General features: G+C 39.6%; 1 pseudogene; it reads left to right on the forward strand.

The window, feature by feature from the left end:
- Positions 1–3,774: 3,774 nt before the first annotated feature.
- Positions 3,775–9,831, forward strand: LOC132770060 (ubiquitin-conjugating enzyme E2 S-like; annotated as a pseudogene).
- The last annotated feature ends 327 nt before the right edge of the window (positions 9,832–10,158 follow it).

Genomic DNA, 10,158 nt, shown 5'->3' on the forward strand with positions numbered 1-10,158 from the left:
CTAGTGAACTGTTTTTCTTTGCAACCTCTCTTGTCCATTATGGGCAATAAAAACGCTGCTGCTCTAGCCTCAGGTCTCCAGCTACGGTGAAATAAAAACAGTTTAAGAAATGAGCTATGTCCCCTTGAAGAGAACATCAGAGATTTTGCAACAATCCCCATCTAGTCTAAATATGAGGCCCTGCAAACTGATAATCCTCTCTTCTCAGGGAGATAAGTTCTTCAGGAAAAACAATCTCTTCCCTGAAAGAAATATCATAACCTAACTTGAAGCCCTTGTGAGATAAACTAGAAAGGCTGTTAGAAGGAAGACCTTTCAACAAGAGTCAACATAAAATGCCTCTGATACAGAATGTATTGCAAAACAGGGTCTGATAACACAAATAGCAGTAGATATATATGAACAAATTGCTTCTGTGAATAGGAAAGTATATCTGTTAGTATAATCTGTTGAAGAACTTAGAAGCATTTGGATTTTTCAACCAAATTTTCAGTCTAATTTAAGAGACAACTAACTCAGATCAATCAGGGAAATGACCTATAACTAATTTGGAACTGGGCCAGCCTCTGATAAAGAATAAAAAGTCTGTTATCTTATATTGATCTGGAGACAGACACATATTATACTTCTTGACTCAAATTTTATAAACCGGGGCGAGTATTTGTGGGCCTTTCTAGATCCTTCAGTGTAATTCTATGATATGTTTCCAACCCTAGTGAAACAGGTCTTACAATTTCACAGTTTCAAGTATCCATGGGGTTTTGAAGATACAGCGATTTTCCTGTATATTGGTATAAAAGAGCCAAAGGCTATTAATTAAAAATGCTTGCTTCTGGGTCAGAACAATTTCCAATCATGCTTTCATAGTTGTATATATGCCTTCTAGTTGCTGATGGTCTTATGATAACCAGCCAATGAATTTCATACTTTTCTTAGGTTAGGTGTTTCCAGTTCCTTTCACTTGAAAACTAGCCTACAGCACCTGGTATTTGTTGGCTCATACAAATATAATTAAAAGGCAAAATGCCAGTTCCAAAATTTTGTCTTAATCCCTAATCTCACTTCAACTAGACCAACAAGATGCAAGAAAAACATCTACAAGATAGTAGATAAATATTTTATGTAAGATAATTCTTCATCTGATAGGCCTCTTGCCATATCGCTATGAGGTTCTCTGAAGGCTATAGTAACATATAAATGTATCAAAATACAGTAGACTTTCAGTTAACTGGCACCCGTGCAGATTCGTTTGCGGGATAAATGTAATTTCTGGTTACGATTAAAATATGTATGTACAAATGGTCTTGAGTTCCTGTTTTAAAATCCCAGGAGCAAAACACAAGGATGTCCTCTCTGTTCCTTACTGCTTGCATTAGCTATGGAACCACTTGCCATCAAGTTAAATGAGAACACCTATCTTAAGAGAAGTATACATACAACATTGTAGATATCTATTAAATCTATTTGCCAACAATTTCGTAAATGAGAGATTGTTCTGCCCCCCATGCTATCTAACTGCTTGGAAGATGAACTAGTTACACAGGGAACAAATGAAGCATGTGTAGACAAGCAATCAACAAGGATTTAATAACTGATAAAGACTCCAACCTCTTTCTCCTCCCGACACAATCCTCAGAAGATAAAGTCCTTGAGAGAGAGGATCTAAATTACTTAACTTCTCTGATGTTCTTGCTATAATAATAATAATAATAATAATAATAATAATCTTTATTTATATTATTATTATAACTTTATTTGTACCCCGCTAGCATCTCCCGAAGGACTCGATGCGGCTTACATAGGCCAAGGCCTCAAAACACAACACAACAATACAACACCTAAAGCAAATTAAAAATAGTTAAGCCGTATAAACAACAAACAATAAACAGTACATCAAGACACTATAAAACTGGGCCAGGCCAGAGTAATGGGTACAAGATTAAAAGTGCTGATGTGGCAGGAGGTATGTAGGATTATAAAGTAAGTGCAGTGTGCGGTGTGCAGCAATCTTAGTTCTACTAAAGTGCTTCTGGGACTTGGTATTGGAGATTCCTAATCTGGGAAGGCACATCGGAACAGCCAGGTCTTCAAGTTCTTTCTGAAGACTGCCAATGTAGGGGCCTGTCTAAGATCTTTTGGGAGGGCGTTCCAGAGTCGGGGGCCACCACAGAAAAGGCCCTGTCTCGAGTACCTACAAAGCATGCTTGCGACGCAGGCGGGATCACGAGCAGGGCCTCTCCAGATGACTGAAGTGAATGCGTGGGTTCGTAGACAAAGATGCAGTCACGCAGGTAGGGTGGTCCCAAACCATTCAGGGCTTTGTAGGCAAGCACCTGCACCTTAAATTGGGCTCGGAAGATAAACGGTAGCCAGTGAAGCTCCTTGAACAGGAGGGTTGACCTCTCTCTGTAAGGAGCCCCGGTTAACATCCTGGCTGCTGCCCGTTGGACCAGTTGGAATTTCTGAGCCGTTTTCAAGGGCAGCCCCACGTAGAGCGCATTGCAGTAGTCCAATCTAGAGGTGACCAAGGCATTTATATTCCACACTATCTCCCCGGAGGAACTCAGGGCAGATATATTGTTGGTATTTGTCTGGAGTGATTCTGATATTTGACTTAACTTCGTAATAACTCTGACTTGACTCCATCTGTGATGTGCTATTTTGCGAATCTTCCTAGCCTTCCTCTCTTCTCACCTTCCACTTGTAAAATGGCTGATTCGCCAAGGAACAAGAAAGGTTTTAAGAATTGGGAAGATTCTTAAAAGGGCAGGGAGGGATGCCTTAAAGGAAAAGAGGCCATCTACACTGACCCCCCACAAAACTACACACAAAATGCTAATTCCCTCTAACTAAAAAGGGACTGAAATAGGGGAAACAATGAAGATTCTCACAGAGGCATGACAAGAGATTGTAGTATTATGTCAAGGATACTAATCAAATTGACAAGTCAGAAACTGGGCAACAGTCCCATGCCTGTGCACCCAATCCTCGGAAGATAGATAAAGGAAACAGCATTGTCTTCTTTGTAAAATATATAAAAGTAGCTTTTTTTACAATTAGTTTTTCATAATCAGATGGTCTGGGGGGAGCAGGAGGAAAAAGGGTTTCTGGTTAGAATGATGGAGGGAATTGGTGTGAAAAAACAAACAAGCAGGAAGTCAGCAAACATACAAACTAGCAATTAGTATAGGTATTCAAAGATTGCAGATTCTAATAAAGTTGCCCTGGAGTCACGAGTGGCTGTGGTAAAATAGAAACTTTCTCTGAGTAAAGAAAGGAGACAAAGAGTTCCCGAGGAAATGACATTTGGGGACTGTGAGACATTCTTAACTGTGCAGATGAGAATGTCACAGAATGGCATGTAATTATAGATCTAGTTCTCTGTTTGGTGGTTCTCAGCCTGTGGGTCCCCAGGTGTTTTGGCCTACAACTCACAAAAATCCCAGCCAGTTTACCAGCCATTAGGATTTCTGGGAGTTGAAGGCCAAAACATCTGGGGATCCACAGGTTGAGAACCACTCCAGGTCCTGTTGCAGTCCTACTACATGAGGGTTAAATTGTTTATTTATTTGACTATTTCCTTCATGATCTCTGCTTTTCCCCTTCCAATTAAATATATCAAACATTTTTGTTTCTAAGTTCACAGACACCCCTGGGAGACTCTCAAATGCAAACTAAACCAACTTACCAACTTAAACCAACTTACCATTAAAGTGAGGGTGGTGGACATAAGTTCTTCAATGGTGACTTGGACATTTGTGATGTGCTCTCCTCCCCAACGAAAAGGACATTACAGATGTCCAAGTCACCACTGAAGGACTCCATACTCCAGTGGCCTCTTTCACGTGAAGTTGATTCTCAGCAAAGACTTCCCAGCTAGCCCCCCAAAGGGCTATTTTCTGACCAAAATCTTCCACCTCAATGTGGGCGCCAATGACGAGATCTGTCAATGTCCTCAAGAAGGATTGGAAAGCAGAACTGGGCATCAGACATCAAGTGTTTGCTCATCCATCCCAATCCAAAATTGGCACTGAACGAGGAAGCAGGCTGCCTCCTGCTTGAGAACTATGAGGAATATGCCTCCCAGGCTTGTCTCCTGACAGAGATCCATGTCCAGCCTTTGTTTGGACTGCATACCAAAGACCCACCTGAGCCTTACTCCTCCTCGGCTGGGGAGAAGGGCTTCATGGCCAAGAAACATGCAAGCGACAGGGACAAGAAACTGGCCTCCAAGAAAAAGACTGTCAAGAAACGAGCCCTCAGGGGCTTTAGGGGCCAAGGAGCAGGGAAGTGGGGAGCCTGGCACATGGGATGGGTAGTGGGCATCGGGGTTCCACAGTACATTCTCAGTTCCTCCTCTTTTTCCTCTTCCACCTTTTCCACTTTGAGTCTGCAGTCCAACTCTGTCTCACATTTGTCAGGTTTTTCTTCTTTTCAGTCTTTAAGTTATTTAAATTATAAAAGCAGAAAAATCTTAATAAATGCCTTTTTTGTTTTGTTTTTTCACCAAAAACTAATTTTAAAAACCTAACTTACCATCTGAGAGAGATTAATCTAAACATCTGCAGCCTCTATACATTTTGCTACCCCTAAAGTGTGAACATCATCTACTTCCTCTTTTCGCCATCTTGTCTCATAAATATTTCTGGATAAGCCAAAAGCTTACACTTTATTATGTGAGTATTGAGTTGGTCTTATAATGTTGATATTTCTTTAATACTAGTTTTGGCATATGAAAACGGAAGTACATAATGGGTTTTAGTCACCTTTCCTCTTTCTTAGTCTTCCTCTTTCCTTCTATGAAAGATCTGACTATTTTATGCTGAAATAACCTCTAGATAAGAACTACTACTCATGGGGTCTAGACCCCATCATTCCTCACTGTTGAATACAGCTGATTAGGGCTACTAGGAGTTGCAGTCCAAAACCAGCTGGAGAGCCACATGAATCCTGTTCCTATGGCAGTGGCAACAATTGTGATCTAAATGTGCATAAGTTGAGAAATTCAGGGAACAAGTTGCATAAACACATTATTATTACACTGGCAAAAATCCAAACTTCCATGGGCTGTAATGCAGTAATTCTACTTCTTCCATCACATAGCAGAGAGTCTGTCCTACATATGGATTGCGGAATTTTTCAAGCCCATTTTACCCTTTGTATTAAAGATTTAAAGGAGTCATATCACTTAAAACCACATCTTCAGACTTCAGCAATATTTTAAAAGTAGCATAGGAAAGCTTTAAAAAAAGAGTGGGAGTTATTGCCACCTATTGCTATTGTGAATGAGAGACTTTACTTGTGTTGTACACAGAGGATGAGAATTGTGCAATTCTTTGGATGTTGTCAAACTGCAACTCCCAGCATTCCTCACTATTGACTATGCTGAAAGTTGCAGTCTGGCAAAATAAGGGTCTAGCCTAGAGCTTGAAAAGGGTACTTTTTTTGAACACACCCACCCAAGGTAGCCCTGCCCCATTAGGCAGACTGGCTTAGCACCCCATATGTGAAATTTGCACTTCTAAATGTGAATGATAGATGAACAGCTAAAAGCCTTTTATAATTTTAACCAATGCAGCCTATGCCTTGACAAACCTCGTCGTAATTGTAATGTAATTTAAGGTGCGCCAATTTTCTGACATTAAATCTTTCATGTCATGAACTACTTTTGGCAAGAGAACTTAACGCTGCAGGAAAAAAAATGTGCACAGTTGTGCTTTGTTTGGTAATTTCCAAACATCTGGACACCTGTTTTGAATTTACAAAATTGGATTGGGTTCAGCTCATCCTGAAGGCAGAGAAATTATCATCTGCATCCAGCTATGATAAATTGACTAAATAATAATGTATGAAGAACTGCAGATGTTTTCTTTCCAAGAGAGGTAAAGAAATGGTTGCTAGTAATTGGATTATCGACAAACTCAATTTACTGCTATTTTCAGATGTGAATTTTAATTGTTTGGTAGTTAAGCCTAGTTTCCTTGTAAAATTATGGCAGATTTTCATTAAACGGGTGAGGCTCATATACAAATGAGTGGTTTTTCATACAATAAACAGTGTGAAATTGTGGAGCATAATGGTAAATCAGAAGGATCCAGTTAATCTCACATTCACTTCAGAATCCCTTGATTTTTTAAAGAAACAAGATTTAGAACAAGATTTAACATATATCATAGAACAGTCGTTCTCAACTTTCCTAATGCCGCGACCCCTTAATACAGTTCCTCATGTTGATTTGACCCCCAAACATAACATTATTTTCGTTGCTACTTCTTACCTGTTATTTCGCTACTGTTATGAATTGTAATGTAAATATCTGATATGCAGGATATATTTTCATTCACTGGACCAAATTTGGCACAAATAACCAATACACCCGCTTTTGAATATGGTGGGTTGGGGGGGGGGGGTTGATTTTGTTATTTGGGAGTTGTAGTTGCTGGTATTTATAGTTTGCCTATAATCAACAGCATTCTGAACTCCACCAACAGTGGAATTGAACCAATCTTGGCACACAGAACTCCCGTGACGAACAGAAAATCCTGGAAAGGTTTGGTGGGCATTGACCTTGGCGTTGTAGTTCAACTAAAACCAGAGAGCACTGTGGACTCAAACAATAATGGATCTGGACCAAACTTGGCACGAATACTCAATATGCCCAGATGTGGGCACTGGTGGAGTTTGCAGAAAATAGACCTTGACATTTGGGAGTTATGGTTGCTGGGATTTATAGTTCACCCACAATGAAAGAGCATTCTGAACCCCACCAATGATAGAATTGGGCCAAACTTCCCACATGGAACCCCCATGGCCAACAGAAAATATTGTGTTTTCTGATGGTCTTTGGTGATCCCTCTGACATCCCCCAGGGGTCCCGACCCCCAAGTTGAGAAACACTGCCACAGAACATCCCAGGCATATATCTATATTCCCCCGGGCAGTTACAGAATGCTGTTCCTTTATGACTGAATAATTAATAATCTTTAACACTAGGAACAAAGGGACAGGGCTGTCAAATATATTTAATTAGTATTTATTTATTACTATTTATATTTGGTACATGTGCTTAGGGAAGCATAGGACACAGAAAGTTTGCATTCTTGAAGCAAAAAATGAGTTTGATCTGATATTACATACTGCGTATATTTCAGATTTCCTTGTTAGGCTGTTAGGAATTGTGAGAGTTGAAGTCCAAAACACCTGAAGGGCCAAAGTTTGCTCATGCTTGGGGTAGACCACATGGATCCAGAAGGGGTTGCTATAGTCACTTACGGATCCACCGCCAAGATTCTACTTCTGGAAAACAATCATACTGGGCTTGCCTATGATGATGATGATGATGGCTTGATGTTTTGACCTAATTTCTAAACTGGTGCATGAATATATCGGTATGCCCTGACAACACTCCTCCTCCATTCCTATTTATACCACACTTAGAATAATACAAACATAGGCAGCTGTAATGTTGATGTGCTACAGTTCAAAAAAGAGACAGAAAGAAAATTGCCCTTTAGCAAAATATCACACCTGAATGATGTCATTCACACATATTCCAGACAGTCCCAATGCCTGTGATTTTCAGATATATGAAACTATGCTTTAAAAGCCAGGAGATTTCATCATTTCACAAGTATACACCTGATAAACATAGTCATCTTATTTCTGAATTACTTTCTCTCCTGTTGGATTGTATCCTAATCTGCATTGTTTTTGTTGTTATTTGGTATCATGTTGTTGTTATCTTCACATCATTGTTGCCATAAGCAAAAAATAATAATACTGACTTAATAAACTTTCACTACAATTATAGGATAGTGTTTGTAGTAATAAACGGAGTAAATGCTGATGTCTCATCCACAAAAGGATGATATTGATGATGCCACAAGCATTGAAGCGATACTCCTTCACCATTAACTCCGCTGGACTGGCCATGTTGTCCGAATGCCCAATCATTGTCTCCCAAAGCAGTTACTATACTTCCAACTCAAAAATAGGAAATGTCATGTTTGTGGACAGGAAAAGAGATTTAAAGATGGGTTTCAAGCGAACCTTAAAAACTGTGGCATGGACATCGAGAACTGAGAAGCCCTGACCCTTGAGTGCTCGAACTGGAGGTCAGCTGTGACCAGCAGTGCTGCAGTATTCAAAGAGGCACAAATGGAGGGAGAAAGGGAGAAATGTGCCAAGACGAAGGCACATCAAGCCAACTCTGACTGGGATTGCCTTCCGCCTGTAAACCGATGCCCTCACTGTGGGAAAACATGCGGATCAAGAATAGGGCTCCAAGACCCACCGCCAAGACACCACATCTGGAAGATCATAATCTTTGAGCTACGAGGGATCACCTAAGTAAGTAAGTAAGTAAGTAAGTGAGATATTGATGATGACTATGAATATTTGCACCACTCCAAACTCAGCAGCAGTGACTTCATTTTTACCAGTAATCTTTTCTCTTTTGGTACTCAAGGCAGCTTACATAGAGGCAATTATTCAATGCCTTAAAACACATACAATTCCAAAAAAATTAAAATTACATTAGATTAAAATTTAAAACATATTAAACATTTTAAAACATTCCATTCCATATTAAAATCACACCATCCATAGTCGTAATCCAAGCCATTCCATAGTCATTCCATATATTCCCCATCTGTTAATTGCACTGCACTATTTTAGTGGAAAACAACAGGTTCCCACATTTCTATAATATTCCTGTGATGTTTGATGGTAATAAAATTCTACAGTAATATAAGCTCTTTTCTGACAGTGTAACCACATATTTAAAAGGATTCATATCAAAGAAGCCAGAATACAGAACTTCCAAAGTCGTCTTATGTATCTGCTCTTATTTCCCCCCAGCTTCTAGATATTCAAAGGGGTCTTTGTTTTCTGATTTCTCCCTTCTAATTCTTTGTTCTAAGTTCCCTTTGTTGTTTTTGCAATGATTTTTCTTCTACCTTGCAAGATGCTTCATGATCCTTACTTGAAAGTTAGTATGTTAAGATAATAATAATCAATTTAATTATAAAACAGCCTTTGACTTTCATACTTTTTTATAATGCGGTTGGAAACAGCATAATTGTTGTTTTCATTTCAGGAACTGATTTTAATGGTTGTTGTATGAAGAGTTGTCATGCCAGTTCTTGGAGGTGCCTTGAACATTTTTAGCTGCTTCTTTCTACAGACTTAGAAAGGTTTGATGTTCTTGACATTGTCCCTGGAAAAACAAATCCAAAAGTGTCCCTTCCAGATATCCTGGACTACTGCCACCCACATCCCCAACCAGAATTACTAACACCTGGCTGGATGGGGGAAATGGAGGTTGTAGTACAACCAGAGATTAGAAAAGAGTTTTTTGGATGATTATCTAAATAATTTGAAAACATGCAAATGTGAGTAGATCAATAGGTACCACTCTGGCAGGAAGGTAACGGTGCTCCATGCAATCATTTTGTCCACATGATCTTGGAGATGTCTATGGACAATGCTGGCTCTTCAGCTTAGAAATTGAGATGAGCACCACCCCCCATAATCAGACACGACGAGATTTAATGTCATGGGAAAACCTTTACCTTATCTAAATAGGCCTTGTGAGTATAGCAATTGGTCTTGCTAGCTGGAGAATCCTGGGAGTTTTAGTAAAAAGAAATAACTTCTTCATGCTCCACGGATGTGAGATTGCCAAAAGCTATCCTCAGATGCCATGGTGTTGTGCAATTTTCCAATGATACAATTTAATCCTCAATTTTTAAAAATGTTTTTAGTCTTATCAATCTCCCAATTAAAATATTATGCGGCATAAATATCTTTGTTCTCTTCTAGGCAGACTAGCGAAGGGGAAGACAGTTCTTTATCTCTCTGCTGGATGTTGCTTCTAGGACACACACACACACACCTTGCGTGGCTAACAAAATCCATGGATGTTCAAGTTCCATTATATACAGTGGCATAGTAACACTCACACAAGGTAGAGGATTCTTCTAGGTAGAGCCATTTTGCCAGGTTGTCTTTTGATCCACTTCTGAGTCTGTTCAAGGACTTCCAAGTTGGCCATTCTTGGTTTGCCCCTGGAGGAAGACCCTCGTGGGGGGCATCCATTTGGGATTTCCTGGTTTAGCTGCCCAGAGGGATACTCTTGCTGTTGCTGGGAAAATATTA

This window comes from Anolis sagrei, chromosome 3, assembly GCF_037176765.1.
Source record: "Anolis sagrei isolate rAnoSag1 chromosome 3, rAnoSag1.mat, whole genome shotgun sequence".
Classification (NCBI taxonomy): Eukaryota; Metazoa; Chordata; class Lepidosauria; order Squamata; family Dactyloidae; genus Anolis; species Anolis sagrei.